This window comes from Mustela nivalis (assembly GCF_964662115.1).
Source record: "Mustela nivalis genome assembly, contig: HAP1_SCAFFOLD_1983, whole genome shotgun sequence".
Taxonomy (NCBI): domain Eukaryota; kingdom Metazoa; phylum Chordata; class Mammalia; order Carnivora; family Mustelidae; genus Mustela; species Mustela nivalis.
Window position 1 is genome coordinate 39685 of NW_028134681.1, and position 10003 is coordinate 49687.

A 10003-nucleotide genomic window follows, 5' to 3' on the forward strand; every position below is an offset into this window, starting at 1 on the left:
CCTTAAACTAATTTACCATATGTTAGTACTGTATGTGTTTTCTGTCGCCCTTAATTATATCAAATAATAAGTCAGTTTAATTTTAACTAACATTAAAATGACTCTTAGGGCTAATAACGAATAGAGTTTGTAATTACAAAAGGATAACAATAGCTTATATTTGCTTTTCATCGACTCATTTACTACTTGTGAACTCCTTGAGTTTTGCTCATCTAAATTCTCTTCACCCACATTAAGTGCCATTTGAGGTTGTTCCCATTATTACCCTCCCTCATAAATAAGAAGATTGAAACAGAAAATTTAAGTAATTTGCCCAGAGACCTATAGCTGGAAGCTTCGAGCATGTAGCAGAGGCATTATGAATCCAGGCAGGGGACCTCAGAGCCCAACCTACTGACCACTCCTCTGGGGTTGGCTTTTGTACAATGAGATAGTGTTGGTCAAAGTACCTCCCATGAACTAGATGCCCAGAGGATGTTCAGTTCCTTTTCTTTCTGAAGAACTAAATCCAATGGTTTGTAGATTTCATCTTTAAATGGAAATAATGAGCTAAAAAGTCATATTCAAATTTATGGTTAAATATAGATTTAATGATTTATATTGTTCAAGATTATCTTTTTTAAAAAAGATTTTATTTATTTATTTGACAGAGAGAGAGTACAAGTAGGCAAAATGGCAGGCAGAGAGAGGGGATAGGAAGCAGGCTACCCGCTGAGCAGAGAGCCCGAAGTGGGGCTCCATCCCAGGACCCTGGGATCATTACCTGAGCTGAAGACAGATGCGTAACCAACTAAACCACCCAGGCGCCCCCAAAATTATCTTATTATATTAAGATAATTATAAAATTATAAAATTAAATAAAATAAACTTTAGTATGCTTTGGAAAAGCAAGGGAACGGCAATTTTCATCTCAGATGTTTTGATAAACCTACGGAGAGCCTAGATAAGTATTACTGTCCTATGTGGATAATTACACTGTCAAGTATATGGTGGCCTGGAAAAAAGTTCACCTTCACTCACATTACACCAGTATTGTCGAGTCAAATAGGATGGAAAGAGTCATCAGAATGACTAGGGAGGAGTGCCTGGCTGGCCAAAGGGTACGCGATTCTTGATCTCAGGGCTCATGAGTTGGAACCCCATGTGGGGTGTAAAGATTACTTAAAAATAAAATCTTAAAAAAAAAAAAAAAGAATCACCAGCATAACGAATTAAATTTCAGATTTCCTAGCCTACATTCTCAGACTCTTGGGCAGGGTGGGCTAACATATTAATTTTTAACAAGTATCCTACTCATGTTAACAAATAATGTTTGTGATTTATAACACATGCAAACACAAAATACTCTCTGTCTTGGCCCCAGACCTCCCTAAATCCACTCCAGCACTTCCCCCCTTTGGGATGGCCAACACAGGTCTGAATCTTTCTAGAGTCTTCCAGTCTACAGGGGTCTGACTGGGATGTCATCACTGGGAACTGTGGGCAGAAAGGCGCCAAAAAGGGCCCCAGCTCTCCTGGACAGGCAACAGAAGAACTGCAGCTAGAAACAGTGCTGAGGAATAAAACAACTATGTGACAGTATTACGAAAAGTGTAAATCACGGAGGAAATGTAAATGTTACCATTATGGCTGTTATTGTTATACTAAGTACAGTTCAGTGGAGGAAGGACATTTCCTCATCATGGATGGATGCAACAGGAATTTATATTTCTTCTTTGTTTGGCTCATTTCATGCAGCAGTTTTTGAGTCATAAAAAGGGGAAAGCAGTGTTCATGATGCAAATGTTAATAATGGGAAGAGCATGTGCTTTGTCACTGGAGATGGTTTCAGGACGCTGGCGACACCTGACTGCTGCTCACTTATTCTGACCACCTTGTTCAGGAAAACTCCAAGCTGTTCTCTGCTCCATCAAGGCTAAGGAGGGGTGTGTGTGTGTGTGTGTGTGTGTGTATGTGTGTGGGGGCAGTGCATTCTAGCAAATGAAAAGAAGAGGTGGTAATCATGGATCTTAGCAGGAAGCCAAGATATGGAGAGTTGACCAGACATTTTGCTACCTGAGAACAAAGCCCAAAGTCCCGAGGTGTGCCATCAGTACCTGGCGTCTGGACCCTGTCCTTCCTGAGGCCAGTGGCTCACTTCCTTCTAGCTTGGGATTTTTAATGTAAACTCCCATTTCTTAATATTCCCTGTAGATGTAGGAAAGGATGTTAAGGCTCAGAGCCAATGGCCAACAAAAAATTCTTGAGATGCTTTTGGTGCAAAAAGGTGGTCTGATTACAACACTGGGACAGGGCCTGTGGGCAGAAAGAGCTGCCCTGGGGTCATGAGGAATGGCCCATTGTATACTTTTAAGGAGGGAGGGGTTTTGGGATAGTGTAAGTCTCTAAGGAATTTTGGAAGAAATGTTTCCAGGACCTTGAGGGGGCTAGCTGTTGTTGGGAAAAGGTCATTTATTACCATATAATGACTAACGTTTTATTAGATGGGACACGCTGAGTCACCCAGTAGCCAGCCAGACATCCGTGTGCCAAGCCAGCCAAGATAAGTGGCACCACTTGGTCTTGCAGCTGACACATACCCACTAGCCATGAGTCGCCATTGTTTCAGCCAGTGATGTCTTGTATTGTTGGTTCTCTACCATTATTGTGGCAATAGATAACTGATACAACCTAAGAGGGGGGGAGGGATTAAGTGAAGACAGGAGAGAATATATTTGGCTGTCCGATGTGAGGTCGAGGGTGGGGTAGATTTATACTTGAAAATTAATTGCGTCAATGCTCTGGTATGAATATACACAATTAGTCAGTTTAACAACATCAGTTAAAGTAGATTACATCTAACTTTAATTTAGTGTTCCTGGAGCTTCAAATCTTAAAGTCTTTTTAAAAAGAGATTACATATTATCTGTTAATTACATCTGTTGGGATTTATCACTTGCTGAGGTTCTCAGTTCAGTATCAACAAAACATTTTTACTAAGGAACTTTTTATGCATTTTCTTAGTCACTTGAAAAGAACCTCTTGATGTCCACTTTTTCACTTTCCTTAAAATCCACCACCCCCATTTTCCTCGTATGTATGTCACTCAGAATCGCTGCAGAAAAAAGAGGGCACACACAAATTAGGATACTTGGAAGACGGTTTAATAAATGCACCATCTCCAATGGTTTGGGTGAGCTAACCCAAGGTCACATACGGAACTCTGTACTAGAAATACTGGGGCTGTTGCTACTCAAGGCAGAAAGACCGAGATGATTGGTTTCCGCAACAAAGGAGAGAGCCCTTTACAGACCCCGCAGGTGGGGTGCTGGAAGGATAAAAATCCCAAGCTTATTCCCTTTTTGTGATCTCTGTGTTGGGATCCCTTCAGCCAAACCCAGTTTGAGGGCAAAGGAGCCACTGAAGCAGTTGAGATAAAAAGACTTCAGAACCCGAGGCAGATGAGGATGGAGATTAGTCTGGGAAAAGCCAATGTGAACATGACCGTGCATCTGCCTCTTGTATTTCATCAATAAACCCTCTTTCTAAATAACAAAGCATGGCTCCTGGAAGTCTGGATATTAGATTTCCTGGATTTTGAATCATCACCGCCCAGATGTCAGATTATTAACATTATGCCTTCTATTGTCAAAACACTTCTTATGTCCCTAAGACTCTCAGGCACACCTACTGCTCCCCGACCTATGTTTTCTGCCAACGGTAGAGACCAATGCTGAAGCCTTGCCATCACACTACCAGCCACTTGGTGGTAAATTGATTACACTGCGTTATTATGCGTCTTCTGTCCTGGAAGCAGCAGCCATTAATCTTAACTAGGATCAGCACATTTCCAGCAACAGCTTGCCTTTTCTGTCTGCACCACATGACAAGGGCTTATAAAGGATGATTCACTAACACAGTATTGTCTTAAACCAAGGGGTTTACTAAACTTCAAAGGGGACGGGCAATGGGCAGAGGGCCACAGAACCCACTGGTATACTACCCATCCCAAAGCTGCTAGAAATACACTGCCTTTCTGAAGGCATTGCTGAGGTAAAAGAGCGGAGGAACTATCCCATGTGGCAGGTTGCCATCTTCCAGGATGCTCTACAAGTCCTATCTCCAAAACCGTTATTTCAGGCTGTGTCCATTAAGGTTAGAATACATGGGTCTGAACACCTAGGAAGAGAAAGAGGAGTGGCACAACTTCCCTTCAGTCCCAATGATCCATTTAGGAAATTCAACCTCCTGTCTTCAAAATTGAGTTGCTCACCAGGTGGCTGTGATGGAAGAGAGGGATATACTCCCCCAGTTTTTGAGAATTACTTGAAATTGACTTTATGCAGGTTCTCTTCCTAAAAGTGTCCACAATGGTCAGTCAGTTGGGTTAGGGGTATAGAAGGCCAAGTAAATAATGAATTTTTTGTTTTTGAGAGTCACCTTACAGTGGGCAAGTTTGGTCCCTGAACCCCTCCAATGGTTATTTTTCCAGTTACCGAATGCGTAGATTAGTATGAACACACTCAACAAAGAGCAGAAGCCTCATATTGGTTTTCTGATAAGTAGAGTCAGAAAACTGCTAGATCTATTGCTAACTAGAAAACTAGTTAGCCAGAAGCAATACTGCATTTCTAGAGGGTCTGCAGAGATTAGTGTCCTTTTAAGGACTTGAGTGATATTCTTATCTTTTTTTTTTTTTTTTTAGATTTTATTTATTTATTTGACACACAGAGACCACAAGCCACAAGTAGGCAGAGAGGAAGGCAGGGGAGGGGGGAGCAGGCTCCCTGCTGAGCAGAGAGCCTGAGGCGGGGCTCAATCCTAGGACCCTCAATCCCAGGACCCTGGGATCATGATCTGAGCTGAAGACAGAGGCTTTAACCCACTGAGCCACCCAGTCGCCCCTGCCATATTCTTATTCTAATAACCTGTTTGGTCTATTGGTCTATGCAGATAAGATAGGGAACTTGGAGTGTCTGCGTGGCTCAGATGGTCGAGTGTCTGTTTTCGGCTCCGGTCATGGTCATGATCTCTGGGTCCTGGGATCCAGTCTCGTATCAGCCTCCTGGTTCAGCAGGGAATCTGCATCTCCCTCTCCCCCTGCCTCTCTCCCCTGCTCAGGCTCTCTCTCCTCTCTCTCTGTCCTCTGTCTCAAATGAATAAATAAAACCTTTAGGGAAAAAAAAAAAAAAAAAGATACGGGCCTTCGAGAACGACAGTGGGTTATTATCAACTTTATCATGCAGGGACTCTAAATGCAAATGGTACTGTAGATGTGTTTTCTTTACTAGAACAAGTCAACATAGTTTTGTTACCTGGTATGCAATTATCGATCTGGAGAACTCTTTTTTTCTTCTTCTATTTTTCTTTTCTCCCCTATACATCAGTACAGACTGACAACAAGAACAGGCTTTCAATTTTCTGGCCATTTACTATTCTACCTTGTAGCTATTCTGCCTTTTAGGCTTCTGTCATTATTTAGTCTGCAAGGACCCCCCACTGTCTCTGTTCATAAAATATCATACTAATTCACTGGACTGATAATATCATGCAGTTGGACCTGGTGGTCAGGAAGCAGTTATTTTAGCTGCTAAATATAGTTATCCCACATATTTGAACACCTTTATAAAAATCATATATGCTCCAGAAGACTGAAAACAAATCCTTTGACAATTCCAATTCCTGCTGACTTCGTTAAATTTTGAAAGTTCTGGTGGTATAATAAGTGTGTTAACCAAGTCATTGTATTTGATCAGGATGCAAGATGAGAGATAAGTCATTGTATCTTATCTCTAACAATGTAAAAAGCTAACCCTTTTTTGTGGGTTCCGGCACAAGAGAAGGATCTACAGTGTTCCCAGCCTGTCATGCAAGCTGCTATACCATTTTGGCCACGTGACCCAAATTAAATGGAATTTGAAATGTCTGTGCCAGATAGGGTTGTGCTATGGAGCCTTTGGGACAATCTGGATTTTAGAGAAAATTATACTTTTTTTTTTTTGCAAATCATATTCTCTTTTTGAGGAAGAGTTTCTGGGTTGCTTTGTGCTGTGTTTGCAAACAGAGAGTAGTTCTCTGGTGCAGAAGGCTGAGCCTTGACCCAGAGCTATCATCATCTGTGCTGCATCTCTTCTGCCAGGACTTTCCAGAGATTATAGATGGCATCTTGCTCCTTGACTGAGGCATCTAGCAACATCAGATCCATGCAGTCTTATAGAATAGGTTGTGGGGCAGCTCATCCTTGAATTTGTTCCAGTTGCAAAGTCTTTTCTTTCTTCCTTGCCTCTCCTTGTCCTCCCTTCCCCTTCCCCTTCCTTTTCCCTCCCCTTTCCTTCCCTTCTTTCTCTCTTTTCCTCCCTTCCTTCCTTCCTTCCTGTTTATTTGAGAGAGTGAGCACAGGAGCAGGGGAGCAGCAGAGGGAGAGAGAGAGCAAGCGAGTGCAGAAGCAGGGGGGGCAGCAGGCAGAGAGAGCAGCAGACTCCCTGCTGAGCAGGTAGCCTAACACAGGGTAGATCCCAGGACCCTGGGATCATGACCTGAGCAGAAGGCAGACACTTAGCCAACTGAGCCACCCAGGCGCCCTGCAGTGCCCTTTCTTGTTCTGTGTCTTTTTCCCAAAGTCTCATCCTTCTGTGTCTTTTAGTAAAAGGGTTGGAGCAGTATTCCCCAAATTCTTCCAATTTTCAGGATTTGGGTGTGTGATCCTTTAAGGACTATTATATTCCATTTCAGTAGATGACATCAACCATCTGCTTCTTAGCTTTTGATTATTTTTTTAAAATTATAAAGTCAAGAAACATCATATTTTGCTGCTATTATGCCCCTAGGGAACATCATGATATCTATTACAGTATAGGCAGAAGTTGTATGTTATGATTTTATTTACTTTCTTGTTCAATATTTTCTCTTTTTGACATAAAGTTTCTTCTTAAAATTTACTTAGTTTTCTATGGGACTGTTTTTATTTATTTTATATAAAATCTGCCATATGCCTATTTATGATTTCCCATATATATTAAAACATAGTAGATAATCTCTCGAAGCCATTTTTCCCTTTAGAGAACTTTTTCTTGGAACAGTCTACTCTCCTATTTGCATCTAGACGGCTTCTCTTTAGGACTGCTGTAAAGTGGTTACCTTGAACCACTTCTTTGTCACTTTGCCTTGTTAAATCCCTTGTTTGCTATTTTTTGATTTGCCTCTTTCAACGCATGTGTAACATGCATGCCTGGAATGTAAGTATTTTTGCATTCTTGATCTATTTAATCTCTATTAGTTTCCTCAATTTTTGAAACAGCAATTTCTGGGAAGTCTAATATCTCTATTAGAGAATTTTCTATCAGTTCCCCTGTCTTCAGGCTCATAGCATCTACACTTTGCTGGGAACTGAACACTTTCATGAGGCAAATCAGCTTACTTCACTTCAGTTCTGGTCTCTGGATGTATGTACTTTAGATTTCTTATCTCTGAAAAATTCACTATTTTATCTGTATGCTGTCTTTCAAATATATGCTGAAATCTTTTGTTCACTGGTGTTTTTGCTCCCATTCTTTCTTTTTCTGAGGATTTATTTACTGTTACTTTTTGACTATCATTTTAGAAGAGTTTTGAGAGTAAAAAGGTAAGTATGGATGGCGTTTCTACGGTGTATAGCTAGAATTTTTATTTTTTATAGATTTTCTTCTAAACTTCATATAATTATCAAGGTATATATTTTCCCATCTCTAACGAGGTATGCTTCACACAGGACTGTAATCACGAATAATACTCACAAGCTCACGGAAGGTTTGTGGTAAGAGAAGCCTTCCAGATTTCTGGTACCATGCACTCATTTTTAAAGGGCCAATTTTAGGCAAGTAGCTAATAGCAAAGCTGGAAGCCTGTTCTTTCTAATCTTTATGCTTTCTTACTCTGATCAAACATTTTTGAGGACCAGGTATTACACTGTGTGCTGAAGATAAAAGTTTGGGTAAGAAAATAAAATATTTAAGGAAAGAAAAAAAAAGGAAAAAAAAGTTTGGGTAAGAAATTATGTCTGTCTAGAGAGTTCAACGTCCATTGGGCAGTAGGTCAGTGGTGAAGAGGACATTGGACATTTCTGAAAGCACATTAAATATAACAACTTTGTATCTGGAAAACTTAAAAGTGATGATTTTAATAATACAGACAATGAAAAGTGCAACTTGACAGAAATTCTTGTCTGATTGGGAGACGCAAAGCAATAATTGGGATTGCTGTCTTAATTAGAGTTATCAGAATATCCAGCAATCCTGGAGGAGGGCTGAGCTGTCTAATTTATCACAAAGAAGGTAGATAAAATGCCAAGAAACAATGCTATATATAATGTTCAGCTTTTTAAAAAAAAATCACTCTCCTGTTTCTCTCTTTAAATAGCTCATGCTGACATTTAATCATTTTGGCTAGGTAAGGAGTCTTTCCTTTGAAATAAAATTGGCTTTCCAGTGTCTAATATACTCTTAGGTGTCCTACACTGTTCTGTCTCAGATTTCTATAGTGTGATGCCAGATTCTTGCCATGGGATTCTCATTACTAATCACAGACTATTTTAATTTCTAGTTAACTCCAGAACAACTTGCAGACACAGTCGCCTTGTGTTTCAGTAAATTGGTGAGTTTTATTTTAATTCTCTTTGGGGGCTGCGTTCCCTTCCACTGAATGAGTGTTCTCTGTGGCCTGCAGAAATGAGATGAACGTTTGAAAATGTCTTTTTTTTTTTTTTTAATTTATTTGACAGAGAGAGATCACAAGTAGGCAGAGAGGCAGGCAGAGAGAGAGGAGGAAGCAGGCTCCCCGCTGAGCAGAGAGCCCGACGTGGGGCTTGATCCCAGGACCCTGGGATCATGACCCGAGCTGAAGGCAGAGGCTTTAACCCAGGAGCCACCCAGGCGCCCCTTGAAAATGTCTTTATAAGTGAAACCCCTTTGTGCTGGAATACACACTTCTTGGACCCTAGGTGCAAAGGGCCATGCTCCTTTCTCCTCAACACCATTAGATATTCCCCAGAGAAGAGTATCCCAGACTACTGTGACCTAGTTAAATATGGGTATGTACTCATGCCCAATGTTGGGCGAGGTACTTTGGGAACTTTGTATTAAACTTAAGGTTGAGAATATGATCTTTGCTTAAGAGGGAGTGAAGAAGGTGATCCGGATAGGAGTGTTTTTTATTATTATTGGACAGAGACTCAGTGTTTACTGGTTATTTATTATTTGTATTGGAAACAAGAAAGAAATGATAAACAATTCATCAGTTGTTAAAGTGATCTGTGCTTTTTTTTGTCATTTCTATTCCTAGGTTTGAACGATTTAGATTGTCTTATGTCTCAGTAAATCAAATTATATCTATCTATATCTATATACAATATTTATATATACTTATAATTTGCTTTGATAACACACTTTATGCTATTTTTCAAATGCTGTCACATATTTTTAAGTTCAGTTACATTATATTTTTGATAAAGTTAACTAATCAAAAGAGGTGCCTGAACTCTATTATATACACTGATAAGGAAATATTCAAATTAATTGATTGCTGATACAGCACTTGGCACATAGCTCATTTACAGATTTGATAGCGCCTATAATCCAAAAATCTGAGACAACAGTAGGAACAATAGGAAATTGTTTAGAACTATGCCAAACTCCTATTTTAATGACTCTTGTGGCACATTTATTATGGTTTATAATTTCTGAACATATGTGAGATCTCTTTTCCTATTTACAAAGTCAGGTGAGCTATGGTTTGTAGCCCTTCTTTAATTATAAAGTTCGATTTTTGTAATTTGTTAAAATTTGATTTTAGGAGATCAGACTAAAAATTAATGGTACCTAGTGGCTCCTGGACAGCTCAGTCAAGTGTCTGATCCTTGGTTTCAGCTCAGGTCATGATCTCAGTACCATGAGACCGAGCCCCACATGGGGCTCTGCACTCAGCACAGAGTCTGCTTTGGGTTCTCTCTCTTCTCTCCCTCTGCCCCTCCCCCATGCATGTGTGCTCGCTC